Raw genomic sequence first — 15,942 nt, 5'->3', positions numbered from 1 at the left:
ATGGAGGAAAATTCATGAGTCACAAAGAAACTCATGGCAAGAGTGGGGGAGAAAATCAATACACTGGAAGTGTAAAGAGATAGGAGATAGGAAATACTCAACTCTTAAAGTCCTTTGAAATTAACCCAAAGAGGGAAGAACAATCCAATCCATTGGGGCAGAGAATAGATTTGCACCCTATAGGGGAGTAGAAGGGTAATAAATGGACTGGTGGGGAGGGAAGCAGTACAAGGGAGGTAGAGGGTGGAGGGGGGTAATTTTAGAAAGACTACAGGGGAAATAAGTGTGACAAGGAAATCACTTTAAAAGACTGATATATATTAATTTAAGGTCACCAAGGAATTCAGCTATGTAATTCCTAAATGAAAACTCAAGTCAGCAGTCAACCTTTTATGGAGTTTAATTACAAACAGGAGGAAGAAAGGTATGAGAGAGAGAGGGCAGAGGTCAATGAATTGGGCATGCAAGTTAAAAAAATTAGAAAGCAAACAAATTCAAAATCCTCAGATGAAGACTAAATTAGAGATCCTAAAAATCAAAGGAGAAATTAATAAAATTGAAAGTCAAAGAATTATTGATTTAATAAATAAGACTAGAAGCTGGTACTTTGAAAAAAACAAATAAAATAGACAAAGTACTAGTCAGTCTAATTTAAAAGATGAATGAAAAAAACCAAATTGACAGTATCCAGGATGAAAAGGGAGACCTAACTCAAATGAAGAGGAAATTAAGGCAATCATTAAAAACTACGATGCCCAATTATACAGCAAAAAATTTGGCAATCTACGTGATATGGATGAATACTTACAAAAATATAAATTGCCTAGACTAAGAGAGGAAGAAATAAATTACCTAAACAACCCCATATCAGAAAAAGAAATTGAAAAAGCCATCAAAGAACTCCATAAGAAAAAATCCCCAGGTCCAGATGGATACACAAATGAATTCTCTCAAACATTCAAAGAACAACTAATCCCAATATTATACAAACTATTTGACAGAATAAGCCAAGAAGGAGTTCTGCCAAATTCATTCTATAATAAAAACGTGGTACTGATCCCAAAGCCAGGCAGGTCAAATACAGAGAAATAAAACTATAGACCAATCTCCTTAGTTAATATAGATGCAAAATTCTTAAATAGGATACTAGCAAAAAGACTCCAGCAAGTCATCACAAGGGTTATTCACTATAACCAGGTAGGATTCATACAAGGAATGTAAGGATTGTTCAATATTAGAAAAACCATCCACATAATTGACCATATTTAACAAGCAAACTGACAAAAATCACAGGATTATCTCAATAGATGCAGAAAAAGCCTTTGTCAAAATACAAAACCCATTCCTATTGAAAACACTAGAAAATATGGAATAGAAGGGCCTTTCCTAAAAATAATAAACAGTATATATCTAAAACCATCAGCAAACATCATCTGCAATGGGGATAAACTAGAAGCCTTCCCAATTAGATCAGGAGTGAAACAAGGATGACCATTATCACCCCTATTATTTAACATTATACTAGAAACACTAGCAGTAGCAATTAGAGAAGAAAAAGAAATTGAAGGTATTAGAATTGACAATGAGGTGACCAAGCTATCACTCTTTGCGGATGATATGATGGTTTATTTAAAGAATCCTAAAGAATCAACCAAAAAGCTAGTCGAAACAATCAACATTTTTAGCAAACTTTCAGGATACAAAATAAACCCGCATAAGTCATCAGCATTTCTATATATCTCCAACCCATTTCAGCAGCAAGAATTAGAAAGAGAAATTCCATTTAAAATCACCCTAGACAAAATAATATGGTTAGGAATCTATCTGCTGAGAGAAACACAAGAACTATATGAACACAACTACAAAATACTCTCCACACAATTAAAACTAGATTTAAACAATTGGAAAAACATTGATTGTCATGGGTGGGATGAGCTAAAATGACAATCCAACTCAAATTAATCTACTTATTTAGTGCCATATCCATTAAACTACCAAAAAACTTATTTACTGAATTAGAAAAAAACATAACAAAGTTTATTTGGAAGAACAAAAGATCAAGGATATCCAAGGAAATCATGAAAAAAAAATGTAAAAGAATGAGGACTTGCAATCCCAAATCTCAAACTATACTATAAAGCTGTGGTTATCAAAACAATTTGGTACTGGCTAAGAGACAGAAAAGATGATCAGTGGAATAGACTTGGGGTAAATGACCTCAGCAAGACAGTCTATGATAAACCCAAAGATTCCAATTTTGGGGACCAAAACCCACTTTTTGATAAAAACTGCTGGGAAAACTGGAAGACAGTATGGGAGAGATTAAGTTTGGATCAATATCTCACACACCACACCACGATAAATTCAGAATGGGCAAATGACCTGAATATAAAGAAGGAAAGTATAAATAATCAAATTAGGGGAACACAGAATGGTATACTTGTTAGATCTTTGGGAAAGGAAAGATTTTAAAACCAAGCAAGACCTAGAAAAAAATCACATAATTTAAAATCAATAATTTTGATTACATCAAATTAAAAAATATTTTGTACAAACAAAACTAATACATCCAAAATTAGAAGGGAAGCAACAAATTGGGAAATAATCTTCTTTACAAAAACCTCTGACAAAGGTCTAATTACTCAAATTTATAAAGAGCTAAACCAGGTGTACAAAAAATCAAGCCATTCTCCAATTGATAAATGGGCAAGGGACATGAATAGGCAATTTTCAGTTAAAGAAATTAACTATTAATAAGCACATGAAGAAGTGTTCTAAATCTCTTTTAGTCAGAGAAATGCAAATCAAAACAAACTCTGAGGTATCACCTCACACCTAGCAGATTGGCTAACATGACAGGAAAGGAAAGTAATGAATGCTAGAGGGGGTGTGGCAAAATTGGGACATTAATGCATTGGTGGTAGAGTTGTGAATTGATCCAATCATTCTGGAGGGCAATTTGGAACTATGCCCAAAGGGCAAAAAAAGACTGTCTGCACTTTGATCCAGCCATAGCACTGCTGGGTTTGTACCCCAAGGAGATAATAAGGAAAAAGACATGTACAAGAATATTTATAGCTGTACTCTTTGTGGCAGCAAAAAATTGGAAAATGAGAGGATGCCCTTCAATTGGGGAATGGCTGAACAAATTGTGCTATATGTTGGTGATGGAATACTATTGTGCTCAAGGGAAAAATGAAGTAGAGGAATTCCATGAAGACAGGAACAACCTCTAGGAATTGATGCAGAGTGAGAGGAGCAGAACCAGGAAAACATTGTACACAGAGACTAATACACTGTGGCACAATCAAATGTAAAGGACTTCTACATTAGTGGCAATGCAGTCATCCTGAACAACTGGGAGGAATCTATGAGAAAAACCACTCTCCACATCAAGAGGAAACCCTGCAGGAGTAAAAACACCTAAGAAAAACAACTGCTTGAATACATGGGTCAAAGGGATATGGTTGGGGATGTAGACTCTAAATGAATATCCTAGTGTAAACAACAACATGGAAATAGGTTTAATCAAGGACACAAATAATACCCCATGAAATTGCTTGTTGGCTGCTGGGGGTGGGGGTGGGGGGAGTGAAATATTGTGATTATTGTAACCAAGGAATAATGTTCTAAATTGGCTAAATAAACTTATTCAAATGGAAAAAAATAAATAGATTAGAATAAAAAGGAAAAAAAATATATATATAGTAGTAGTCTCTCAGAAGTCGAGAATGACGATTATCTTTGTGCATTATCATCTACTGATGTACCCTCATGTGGCTTTGAAGTCCAAAGACTGAGGCTCAAAGTATGTGGCACATGGGTCATCGAACGCCAGTTGTTATGGAAGGTGCGGTTGTGGCCTGGTGTCGGCGTTCACGCGCACCGGCAAGACATAGACGTCGTTCATCTTCAAAGGTGGTGGCATGGTTAATGTGGGTATGCCAGCTGCTTCTGTCAGAGGCAGCAAGTTCTAGTTGCTTTGGTGTAATGCCAGCCCACTTCAAGTTTGACTTTAGCTGATCCTTGAATCTTTTCTTTGGTCGGCCTTGTTTCCTGAGTCCAGCTGACAGTTCACCATAGAATCCCTGTCTTGGTATTCGCTGTGGGTCCATGCAGATGACGTGTCCAGACCATTGTAGCTGGGTTTTGAGGACCATTACTTCGATGCTGGTGGAGTTGGCTCTGTCGACGACTTCCTGATTGGTGATTCGGTCCTGCCATCGGAATCTCATGATTGACTGAAGGGAGCATTGGTGGAATTGCTCCAGCTGTTTCATGTGCTTCTGGTACAGTATCCATGTCTCACAACCTTACAGGAGCGAGCTGAGGCCCACTGCATTATATACTTTGAGCTTTGTTGCAGTGCTTACACCGCTGTGTTGGAGGACTTTGCAGAGCAGCCGCCCGAGTGCCTGGCTGACCTTTTGGATCCTGGTATTAATCTCGTGATCTAGGGACCCGTTGTTGGCGATGGTGCTGCCCAGGTACTTGAAAGTGTTGACGTTAGAAAGCTGCGTGCCATTGATAGTTATGCACGGCTGGTTAGTTGGCCTCCGTGGTGCAGGTTGAAACAGCACCTCTGTTTTGCTGAGGCTGAGAGTCAGGCCAAACAGTTCTTATCAGAATAGGCTTTCTGGATAGAACAAGAAGGCATATAAACTAAAAACAAAGGTGACATGAAAACAAAAACTAGCTTTTAAATTTTTGTTAATGAAAATGAGTGAAAAAAATGATTAAGTATTTACAATAAAATCGTACTCTGATAACTCACTGTGTCAGAAAAGAGACCATGAATTCTTTAAAAGTAAACAAAAACAGAAGCTCCGGGAGATATGGTTTAGAAGAATGAATATGAGTTCAAGAGTAAGAATCAGGAAGACCTAGTTTTACTAATCCTGCCTTATACCTACAGGTGTATGTCTCGGGGCAAATCACTTAAATTCTTCATCTAAAACAAAGAAGATAAAAACAACTCTTCACAGGACTGTTGTGAAATTATACATGGAAAGGGCCTCTAAAACATTAATAAAACACAGAATATAAATCAGTAGAACCCAGATGGTATGAAACAAGGAACATTGTTTCTGTTAGCAAAGGGTAAGCCTTGAGTATTATGTGCCAAAGAGGCCTGTCAATGGAAGGAAAGTAATCAAGGATTAAAATGTAGAAAGGTTATAATCTGCAAAGTAAGTATCCAAATTCATAAAACCATAGATTTTCTTTTTTAGAGAATAGTATGTACCTCTAATTTTAGAAATAAAAGGTAGTTTGGCATAGAGAAAAGCATACCAGACTGGGAACAAGAAGGTCCATGTTCTACTGATAATGCTAATACCTGCCTATTCAACCTCAGGCAACCTATGACTCTCATGAGAGTAGCATCATCTGTGAAATATGGGATTGGCACTAGATGGTCTTTAAGCTCTCTCTAAAAGGAACTATACTAATATACTAAGTATAAATATAATTGCCTTTCACACATCAAGCAAATGGCCAATTTGCTGGTGATAGAAGTTAAGCAAATCAAGTTGGAATTAGTTAAGAAATTCATTCAAGATTTAAGGGTAAATGGTACTGTGACTCTCAGTACATGTTCTTACTTGCCTTTTGTTAGATGAATTACAGAATTTCAAACTGGCAAAAATGGTAAACATTCCAGAATTACTTCCAAATAACAAAGAACTTAAAACAGATGTAATGAGGATAAAAATTCAACAGGTGAGTCATTGGCATTCTATCTTTTTTAACACTCAGCCAAACTGGCAGTTTGCAATATCAGAAATACAAAATTTGGACACAAAAACCTTATAAATCTACAAATATTAAGCCGTACATATGAACTGCCTTGTAGACTACTTGTTTTCAGTTCTTCAATCTCTCTTCTTTCAGCAGTATAAGAAGGAATTAAAAAACTTTATTATCTTTGATTCCATAATATCAGAATATAAACAATGCCTGATTAACTATCAAAATCATTAAGACTCAAAAGAATTAAAAATTCACTGGTTACTGACTTCTGGTAAAGATGGCTGAATCAAAAAGTACTAGAGGAGCCAGATCTGGCTACAATAATACACCAGATGGAACAGTGATTAAAAAAAAAAAAACAAAGCTAAAGGCCTAGACAGTCCTCTAACCAGGACAGCATTGCACAAAGCTATTCAGAAGTCTACAGACTTTCTGACAAGAGATGATAAAGAAGAGAGATATGCTTTGGAGTGACACTGAAAGAGAGTTCCAATGTAGTAACCAGGCCTCCTATGTAGAAGCCACAGCAAGAAACAGGTACCTAAGCAATAAAATAATAAAGGGTCAATATAATCAGTGAAACAGAATTATGACCTATTATGCCTATAGCAAGGAACCAAGTCAAATTCAAATAAAAAGAAGCAGAGAAAGTTCTGGTGTCAAAACACAATTTGAGAAACTAAGATACTGGTCTAGAGGACAGAAATACCTAAGAAGGGGTAAGCCAACTGATAATGACCCAGGGAGAAGTGAGACTTGGGCAACCCTGGACCAAGAATTCTGAAATCCCTAGCAGATCCATACTAAGCTGTGAAAGAAAGTCATGAAGATCAAATGTTCTGAAACTCAAATATGCAAAGGATTTCCCAACTCCCAGGTGGAGCTTAGCACAGGAACACAAGAGATTCAGAGTGAGATCAAACAGGTCAACTGCCCAATCCAAAAGTGTGGCCAATAATAGAGATTACCTTGAGGAAAAGCCCCAATTCAGGAGCCTCTGATGAAGAAATGAGAAGGGAAACATGAACAATTAAGGAAAACACCAATCAGTATATCAAATGATTAAAAATCTAGAGATCTCCAAAAAGGGTCAAGTAGAGGTAGTTCCAACCTCAGAGCCAAGATGGTGGAGTAGAAACAGGGAAACTCAAAACCACCATGAGGATCCTTTCCAACCCCTCTTAAAATAATACCACAAAATGAAGATAGGAGTGAAAGAACCAGCAAGGAGATAGAGTGAAACAACTTTCAAGAAGAGAAAAACCTAAAAGGTAAGCAGAGATCATCTGGGGACACTGGGGTGAGAGAGGAGCACAGAAAGCATGATGCTACAGCAAGGAGTAAGGAACAAGCCAAGAGCCAGCCATAAGCCCCCATCCAACATATGTTGTTCCAGGTTGTGAACCTGAGTTCAAGACAACATCCAGACCCTGAAACCCTGCCTGGGCAAAGTCCAAGGCAACTCCAATTCCAGCCTAACCCAATCTGTACTGAAGCAGCCTGATCTGTGTGGGCCCAGAATGAAGCCAGGAGATCTAGTCTGGGTTTATGGGGAGAATATAGATCCCAGTTTGGGGTAGCTGGTAGATTCAAAGCAGGGGACCCCCGATCCTTTTGCCAAAAACTCAAGACAGAGCCCCAGGATAGGGCAATCTACTATGTGGCTGACCAGATCAAGCCCAGAGGCCAAAAGCTTTAACCTCTCTCTGAGGCTAGAATTTGAGTAGTGCCTAACCTGATCAAGCCCACTGTAAAACCAAAAACTTCACCACTGAGGAGAAAATTTCAGCTATCAGAAGTCTCAAGGGTTAATTGAATCAGCATTGGGCATTGGCTCTAAGAGCTCTCAGCCTTCAGGCCATTATACCATCTTAGAAGACCTGAAACTAGCAGAAACCCAGAAATAAAACTAAGGGTAGCATCAAGGAAGGACTGAATTTTAAGAGGGTACCCTAACCATCCAAAGAATGGAGCCGACTTATAAAAGGGTTGTAAAAATGAGCAGACAACAAAAAAAGGACCCAACTATAGAGAATTTTTGTGGAGACAAAGAGCAAGGTACAGAAACAGAAGAGGAAAGCAAACAAACACAGGCACAGTCCAAATTAAAATATGAACAATACACAGTATTGAATCTAAGACGGAAGGTAAGGGTTTAAAAAAAAAAAAGAACCAGAGGAAAAAATAGGGAAGAGAAATTAAAGCAATGCAAGGAGGCTCAAAAGTTGATGGAGAAAAATTAGGATTTAAAAATTAAAAGTGAGCAGTTAGACTCTCACAATTTCATGAGAAATCAAAAAACAACAAAACAAGATCAAAAGGATGGAAAAACAGAAGAAAACATAAAATATCTCATTGAAAAAACAACTGACACTGAAAGAAGATCTAGGAGAGACAATTTAAGAATTATTGAACTACTTGACAGCCATGATCAAAACCAAAAAAAAAATCTTGGACATCCTAATACAAGAAATTATCAAAGAAAACTACCCAGGTATTCTTGAACAAGACAATGAACTAGAAATTGAAAGAATCCACAGATAACCTATAGAAAGAAATCTCAAATGACAACTTCCAGGAATATAATAGCTAAATTGAAGAGAACCCATGCCAGAAAAAATATTGCAGGCAGCCAGAAAAAAAGAAAAAATTCAAAAACCATGAAGCCATAATCAGGACCAAAAAGAACTTAAAAGCTTCCACATTAAAGGATCAGAGGACATGGAATATGATATTCAGTAAGGCTAAAGATCTAGATTTACAACCCATAATCACCTATCCAACAAAACTGAGTATATTGTATCAATAGAATAAATGATCATTCAATAAGATAGATTTACAAAAATAGGTAAGTAACATTATAAGGACAAGAAGTGGCTCAAAGGGAAAAAAAAATTTTTCTACAAATTCTATATATACCTAGGGGGGAAAATGTGGGAAATGTTTGTTAAAAACAAAGGTTATAGGGGGCAGCTGGGCAGCTCAGTGGATTGAGAACCAGGCCTAGAGATGGGAGGTGCTATGTTCAAATCTGGCCTCAGACACTTCCCAGCTGTGTGACCCTGGGCAAGTCACTTAACCCCCATTGCCTAGCCCTTACCACTCTTCTGCCTTGGAACCAATACACAGTATCGATTTCAAGATAGAAGGCAAAGCCTTTAAAAAAAAAAGTTATAAAAAAAGAATTGGAAAAATGAATAAGCAGCTTAAAAGAGAAATTGATAAATCTTATCCAAGAAATGGATTCTTCTGAAAACTAGACTAGTCCAAAAATTGATGACTATAGAACAGTAAGGTTAGAATAAAATCAAGATTAAAAAAATTAATTGACATAAAAAATAACTGACATGGGAAAAAATGTCAAGGAAAACTAACTTAAAAATCACTGGACCCGTGAGAACCATGATTTTTTTTTTTAAGTCTGACTATATTTAAATAAATCATAGGTGGAAACTACTCTGATATATTAGAACCAGATTAAAATAATGACATAAAAAAAATCAAATGACCTGAAATGAACTCACAAAAATAAAAGTTCCAGTAATATAATAGGCAAAATCCATAGCTTGTACATTACAAGATAAAATACTGCAAGTGTCGACAAATGGGTTTCAAATACCTAGGAACTATGAGGATCACACAAGATAGAAATGAGAAACCTTGAGATACAATATTACATAAGTAAAAAATATAGGCTTATAATCAAGATTCAATGCATACTGTAAGGCTGAATAAAAAATAAAAGCAGGGAAAAATGGACTTTGAAGGAAATATAGCAAACCTGCTTTTTATCCTTCACAAAAAAGCAAATGCAAAGATGCAACAATTGTTCTCTCTAAGTCTATATTTTGTAAGAATTTGTTTCTTGTTTTGTTTTGGTACAAATGAGTTGGTTTTTTTAGCAAATTTAGCAAAAGCTTTTTATTCTTATTGAGGAATTGATATGGTTTTGAAAATTTTTGTTTAAAATATGATTGTGTTGATTTTTTCCTAATACTGACACATTCTTGCATGTGGGTAAAATCTCAATTGGTCTTCTTGAATGAATTATAAAGTCTATTTGAATGGATTATATTTCCTTTAAAATCAATAATTAGTAATGATATTGGTGTATATGTATATGCTTTAGGCAATCAGGTGGGACAGTAGATGGAATGCTTATCCTAAAATCAAGAAAACCTAAGGTCAAATACAAGCTCAAACACTTATTATCTGAGTGACACTAGCAAAGTTTCTTAACCTCTATGTGGCTGTTTGTTTGACTATAAAAAGAGGATCATAATAACATCTTGTGAAGATTAACTAAGGTAGTATCTATCCAGTACTTAACATAATATATTATACATAAAACCTTTTTAATAAATTATTTACCTTCCCTTCCCCTCTCTTAATCTTTCCATCCTCCATCTTTCCTTTTTGTGGTTTCTATATTTGAATTATATCTATCTCATTTTCTATTCTTTTGACTTTTGTTATTTGTCTTTATTACTAGTTATGTAGGATGGCACTCTGGAAGGAGAGAGGAAGGAACACTAAAGGAAAATATTGTGATTAAATTCATAAAAATTAATTTAAAAAAAACTCCAATCCAGACAATTACCAAACAGGTCTCCAAAATAAAGGTTTTGAATACTGTTACTCATCTCCTTACAGAGATGTGATAGACTCAAAGTAAAGAAAGAGACAAGCATTTTTTTAAAAGTCCACTATGTGGCTTCATTTTCCTTGACTAACTAAATTTGTTATTTTTCTTTCACTTTGATTTTATTGAGTGAGTTGGCAATAATGATGGGGAAAAAATAAGAGTATTTAAATATTTTTATAAATGTCTAGAAGAGAAATGAATAAAATAGGGGGGGGAAACAGAGAGAAGAAAGACAATTATGAAAATAATAAAGAATTAAATATTTTATATATGTTAGTGTGGGTATATAAATATATATATATATACATATTAGAACAACAAGCATAAAATAAAAAATCACAGTGGAACATATAGTCCTTTGGGGGAATTCTGCTGTTAGTAAGGAAATTATTTTATAGTTTAAGTTCATAATGAAAAATGGTTTTAATTAAGAAGCCATTTCCCAACAGATAACTAGTCAAAAGATATATACAGTTATAGACATATATTTCTACATATTTCTTTCTTTTCAAAGGAAAAGATATTTTCAACAATCATTAAAAATACTCTAAATCACAAATAGAGAACTGCAAATTAAAGCAATTTTAAAGCTCTATCTCACACCTCTAAGACTGACAAAGATGACAAAAAGGAAAATAACCAATGTTAAAGAGGCTATGGGAATTCTAGGGCACTACCAGAGCTATGAAATAAACCAGCCATTCTGGAAACCAATAGGCAACTATGTCCAAAAAATACCAAACTATGTTATCTATCTTCTGACTCAGCTATAACACTAATAGGTCTATATAAATAGACCAAAGAACTCAAGGGAAAAAAAGAAAAGGATTTACACATACAAAAATACTTATAGCAGTTTTATGGCACCCAAAAACTTGAAACTAAGGGATATCCTCTAATTGGGAAATGGTGAAAGGATCTATGGTATATAAATGAAATATGATATTATTGTGCCACAAGAAATGATGAAATAGGCATTTTAAGGGAAACTTGGAAAACCTTTTATTAACTAAGCTGAACAGATTAAAGCAAAACTAGAATTCTATATACAATGATAACCATATTAGAGAACAAAACAAATCAGAAAGACTATAGAATCTTAATAAATAAAATGATAAACCACAAGTCTAAAAGAATAAAACCACTTGCCAAAAAATGATGAACTTAAAATGCAGAGAGATAAACAATCTAGACAATAGTCTATGCAGTAGTTGTTTTCTTATCGATGGACTTATATGGATATGTCAACTAATGAGGGATTTTTAGGATATTTTATGTTCATTGGGAATGAGGGCTAGTAGGAATTACTTTTACAAATATTTCCTACTTGAAAAATAAAAAGTATAAACAGGAAAGACTACAAAGTTAGTTCACAATTAGTATGAATAAATACCGGAAGTAGTTTCTTTATTCAAATTCACACAACATATTTCCATTAAACTGGAACCAATTATCATATTTCCATAATTATATCTTTGAACAGCAAAAATTTGATTCGAATATCACAGACATAATAGATGGTTCTATTAATACTTAACAGAGGTCAAATGATTAGAAAATAGAGGGAAACTGCCAATGAAATTTTTTTTTTAAATACCTAAGAACATAAGAAAGTTCAGAAAGGGACATAGACAAGACATTAATACTACTATGTAAAATTTGGTAAATAATTTACAGCTTGCTTTAACCACGATACTGGACAGTAACAATGAGATGTGATATTACTATGCACAATCAGGATCATTTATAACCAATTATATGTGGAAAGTATGACAAAGATCTTCGTGATTTCATGGGTTTTGTAGAAATTGCCTCCAGCAATGAAGATTGGTAACTCCTCTGGATCTTAGAAGCTAGAGGACAGAAAAATAAAGTACTTACTTATCCTGGATCATATGTGAGAAACAGATCTGGAATTCAGGTATTCCAGAAAAATTAAACATTAAACCTTTCTATTTCACAAACTTCTTTACAAATTTACACATTCAAGTAAAATGTCTATAACAGACCATCTCGTTTATTTTACATCACAAAATAGAATTTTAGAATATTAAAGAATATTAAGAGAAGTACCTTGAAGATCTTTTAGTCTAACTTCCAAACTAGAAAATGAACTGACTTTGATTTTTAAATATATGTTCTTTTAAAGGCACATTAATATATTTACTTCTTTTCTCTGACAATGGGAGTCATGAAATTTTGGCTCACTGGATAAAAAATATCAGGTCATTTGTCATCAAAAAAGAAATTATTTGTTGTGCCAAAGAATAGAACAATACTTCCGCTGAAGAAATAACATTTCCAATAAAAAGGAAATGAAAAAATAAACTGTAAAATAATACTTTGGAATATGTATTGAAACCATAAGGAATCGTGAGATATACGTTTTGGTCTTCGCTCAGCCAGGCTATGCAGTTTCATGCTAGTTATTTCCCCATTTTAGCCTCAATTTCATCACTTGTAAATGAAAGCATTAAATAAAGCAATGACAAAAAATTCATTTGGAGAAACAATATAGCATATCAAAGGAAGTTTCTTAAAAAGTAGGAATGAAAGAAGAATAAGTACCTCAAGCAACAATATAAAGCAAAAATCACCTAAAACATTTGGTATTGGTTAAAAAATAAAAATAAAAAAAATTAGATCCATGGAAGAGGCATGGAAGAATAAGAAATATAACTTAATAGACCAAACAAACCTAAAAACATATATTACTTAGGAAAGAACTTCCTTACTACAAAAATTAGAAAACAAGCAGCTAAGTGGTAAAACAAATAAAGTACTGGGCTCATCAGGAAGAATTCAGTTCTAAATCTCGTTTAGGCATTTACTATCTTGTATGGCACTAAGCAAATTATTTAACCTCTCAACCTCAGTTTATATGTAAAATGGGGCAAATAATGGTACCTACTTTATGAGGATTAAAACAGGGTTTTGTTTTTTTCAAAACTGGAAAGTAGTCTGGCAGAAATTAGGTTTACAGTGACATTTTATACCATATTCCACAACAAATTATGAATGGATATACAATATTAAAGATCTCACCATAAAATTTCTGATTTGTGCAAATAAAGTGATTAAAATGCCCATTCTCTTTGACCTAAAGATTCTAATACTAGGACTTGGAATGGGTTGGGCAATGAACCAAGGAGATCATTAAGAAAACCAAAACATTAACAGTACGATTTTTGCTATAAGAAAGAATTATAAACACAGTAGATGCCCTTTAACTGGGGAATGGCTAAGTACGTGGTACATGAATGTAATAGAATATTACTGTGCAAAGGTAGGAGGCCCACTGATGTGGAACACTGCATATGTTATCAGTTTTTTTTTCATTTTAATGATAGATCTGGATTGTTTTTTGTCTTATTCCCTTTTCTCTTTAAAAAATATTCTTTGTTGTATAAGATGGTCCTCTGGGAAGCAGGAGGGAATGGATAAAGGCAGAAGTTTGGGTGCTGTAAAATTCAAAGAAAACAAGAAAAAAAATTTTTTAAAGAAGGAAAAAAGTTTCAATATTACAAAGCCACATTTTAGTTTAACCCTAATGTAGAAATGAGGCAGCAAGTTGGCCAAATAAAGTTCTAGGATTGGGGTTGAGAAGACTTGAGTTCAAATCTGACCTCAGAGAATTACAACCTGTGTGACCCTGAGCAAGTCACTGTTGACTGCCTGAGAGAAGGATCCTCTGGAGAAGAAAATGGTGAACCACTCCAGTATCCTTGACAAGGAAACCCCATGTTGGTTGTCTCTCGAACCGAGGATGACGATTGTCTTTGTGCATTTTTGTGCACAAAGACACCTGTGCATGAAGATTTAAGTGGAAAAGTCAATGCACAGAGACAGTCCCACTCTCGGCGTTGGAAGCCTGGGTCCATTGGCACGAAAAGTCGTTACACCTGGAGACTTCCTCAGCTGCATTGGATGGCCGTGTTGTCTTTTGTGCTCCATCACGCCCTAAGCACTCCACAGTGCTTAAGATGCCTTGCTGCATCGCCATCTCAGCCGTTGAACCTTCTTGTTGGTTTCTTCCGCCTGTTCTGCTGAAGCAGTCTTCACATGCTGGGTGAGCAAAGCCCTAGTTCACCAGGTGTCAACGTCGACCCGATGGCTACCCTCACAAGGTTTAGCCAGCCTGTCGAAGCCGTTGACCGGGGTGTGGCCGCTGCCGCATGCTACCAGCTACTAGGAGTCACAAGTGAGAGCTGGGTGTCAGGTGAGGGTCAGTGGCTGGAGAGCTGCCCTAGAAGGGCACGACAAGCCCTCCATACCAAAGATATTACCCCTCCCTGAGCAACCCATAGAAATCCCAAGAAGAGTGATAATCCATGGGGTTGTGAAGAGTCAGACAAGACTCAATAAAAGTAATAAGGTAGAAACATAAGAAGAAACCCACACTTTAAAGAGATGGGAGGGAGTGGAGGATTCAAGAAAATAGAAGCCTTCATAAAATGTCAGATTTTTTTTTAATTTATCAGTTTGCATATTTTTTCTCTTTTTCCATTGTTTCTTTTTTGCTTTAAAAAAAAGTCTACTAAAGGAATGGAAGGGGACACAGAGACATAAGGAAATGTGAAAATAAATTTTAGCAATAAAAATATATTTAAAAGATCTTTAAAATAAGGTCAGAGAATTTATTATGTAGATATTAAGAAAAATAACTTAAACATACAGGCAATTTGTGGTTTCATTTGTGTACTATCTTCTTTTACTTTGTATATGAAAATGCTTCTATTGCTTAGTTTTATAAACATTTGGAATAGAAATTTTTGGAAAAAAATAAAAATAGAATATGGTCAGAGTGGGACACAAACAAGGAAATTTGTTACTACCTTGCTAAATTTAAAATAAACTTTTGAAAAACAAATTCTATGTAACAGATTTCTGCCTTTTTTTTCCTTCTTGGTATATCAAAGTGTTTGTTTACTATGACTGTCAAAGCTGATAATAAAAAAGAAAAAATGTCAAGTTACACAAATGAACTATGAAGTTTCTTCCAAATGTAATGTATGTTCTGAATCTATGAATTTGTAGTAATTAAAGGTGCTTTTTTGACTGTAGAACTGTCTTTCACCTGAGTGAATAACCACTTAACATTAATTTAAGATAAATGGAAAAGTTAAAAGAAAAAAATGGATGATATAATTCATACAATATTCTAATCTTTCACAAATTCATCACTCTTTCAGTATACCAGAAGTTGAGTTTCAACTTCAAAGGAAATAAGGCCCAAACATTAAGAATACCATCCAAAAGGGGCCAAAATTTTTATAACTCAGCTGCTGCTCTCAATTATACTGAATAGAAAAAAGCACAAAATTGTCTTGGCATGCCCATGATATGATAAAGGCTTATGTTCATTGTATCTAATACATACAAGAGTTTTGTTTGATGCAAAAAAAATTTTTTTTGAAATCTGAATACAACATATTTTCAATTTAACAACTATCAAACAAATCTGCCACACCATGTAATCCCTTTACTTGGCCTCTCTTCATACTAAGAACAAGTAATGAGAAAAAAAAAATCATAAAATGATCTCT

General features: G+C 34.8%; 1 protein-coding gene across 1 annotated transcript in view; it reads right to left on the bottom strand.

Annotated features, from left to right (window-relative positions):
- The window catches only part of BCAS3 (BCAS3 microtubule associated cell migration factor), a 957,541-nt gene that overhangs the window by 845,713 nt on the left and 95,886 nt on the right, over positions 1-15,942 (bottom strand). The window lies entirely within an intron of this gene.

The sequence above is a fragment of the Monodelphis domestica genome, chromosome 2 (genome assembly GCF_027887165.1).
Source record: "Monodelphis domestica isolate mMonDom1 chromosome 2, mMonDom1.pri, whole genome shotgun sequence".
Lineage (NCBI taxonomy): Eukaryota > Metazoa > Chordata > Mammalia > Didelphimorphia > Didelphidae > Monodelphis > Monodelphis domestica.
Note: the sequence above shows the minus strand (reverse complement) of the source record. Positions and strands in the feature narration are given on the sequence as shown.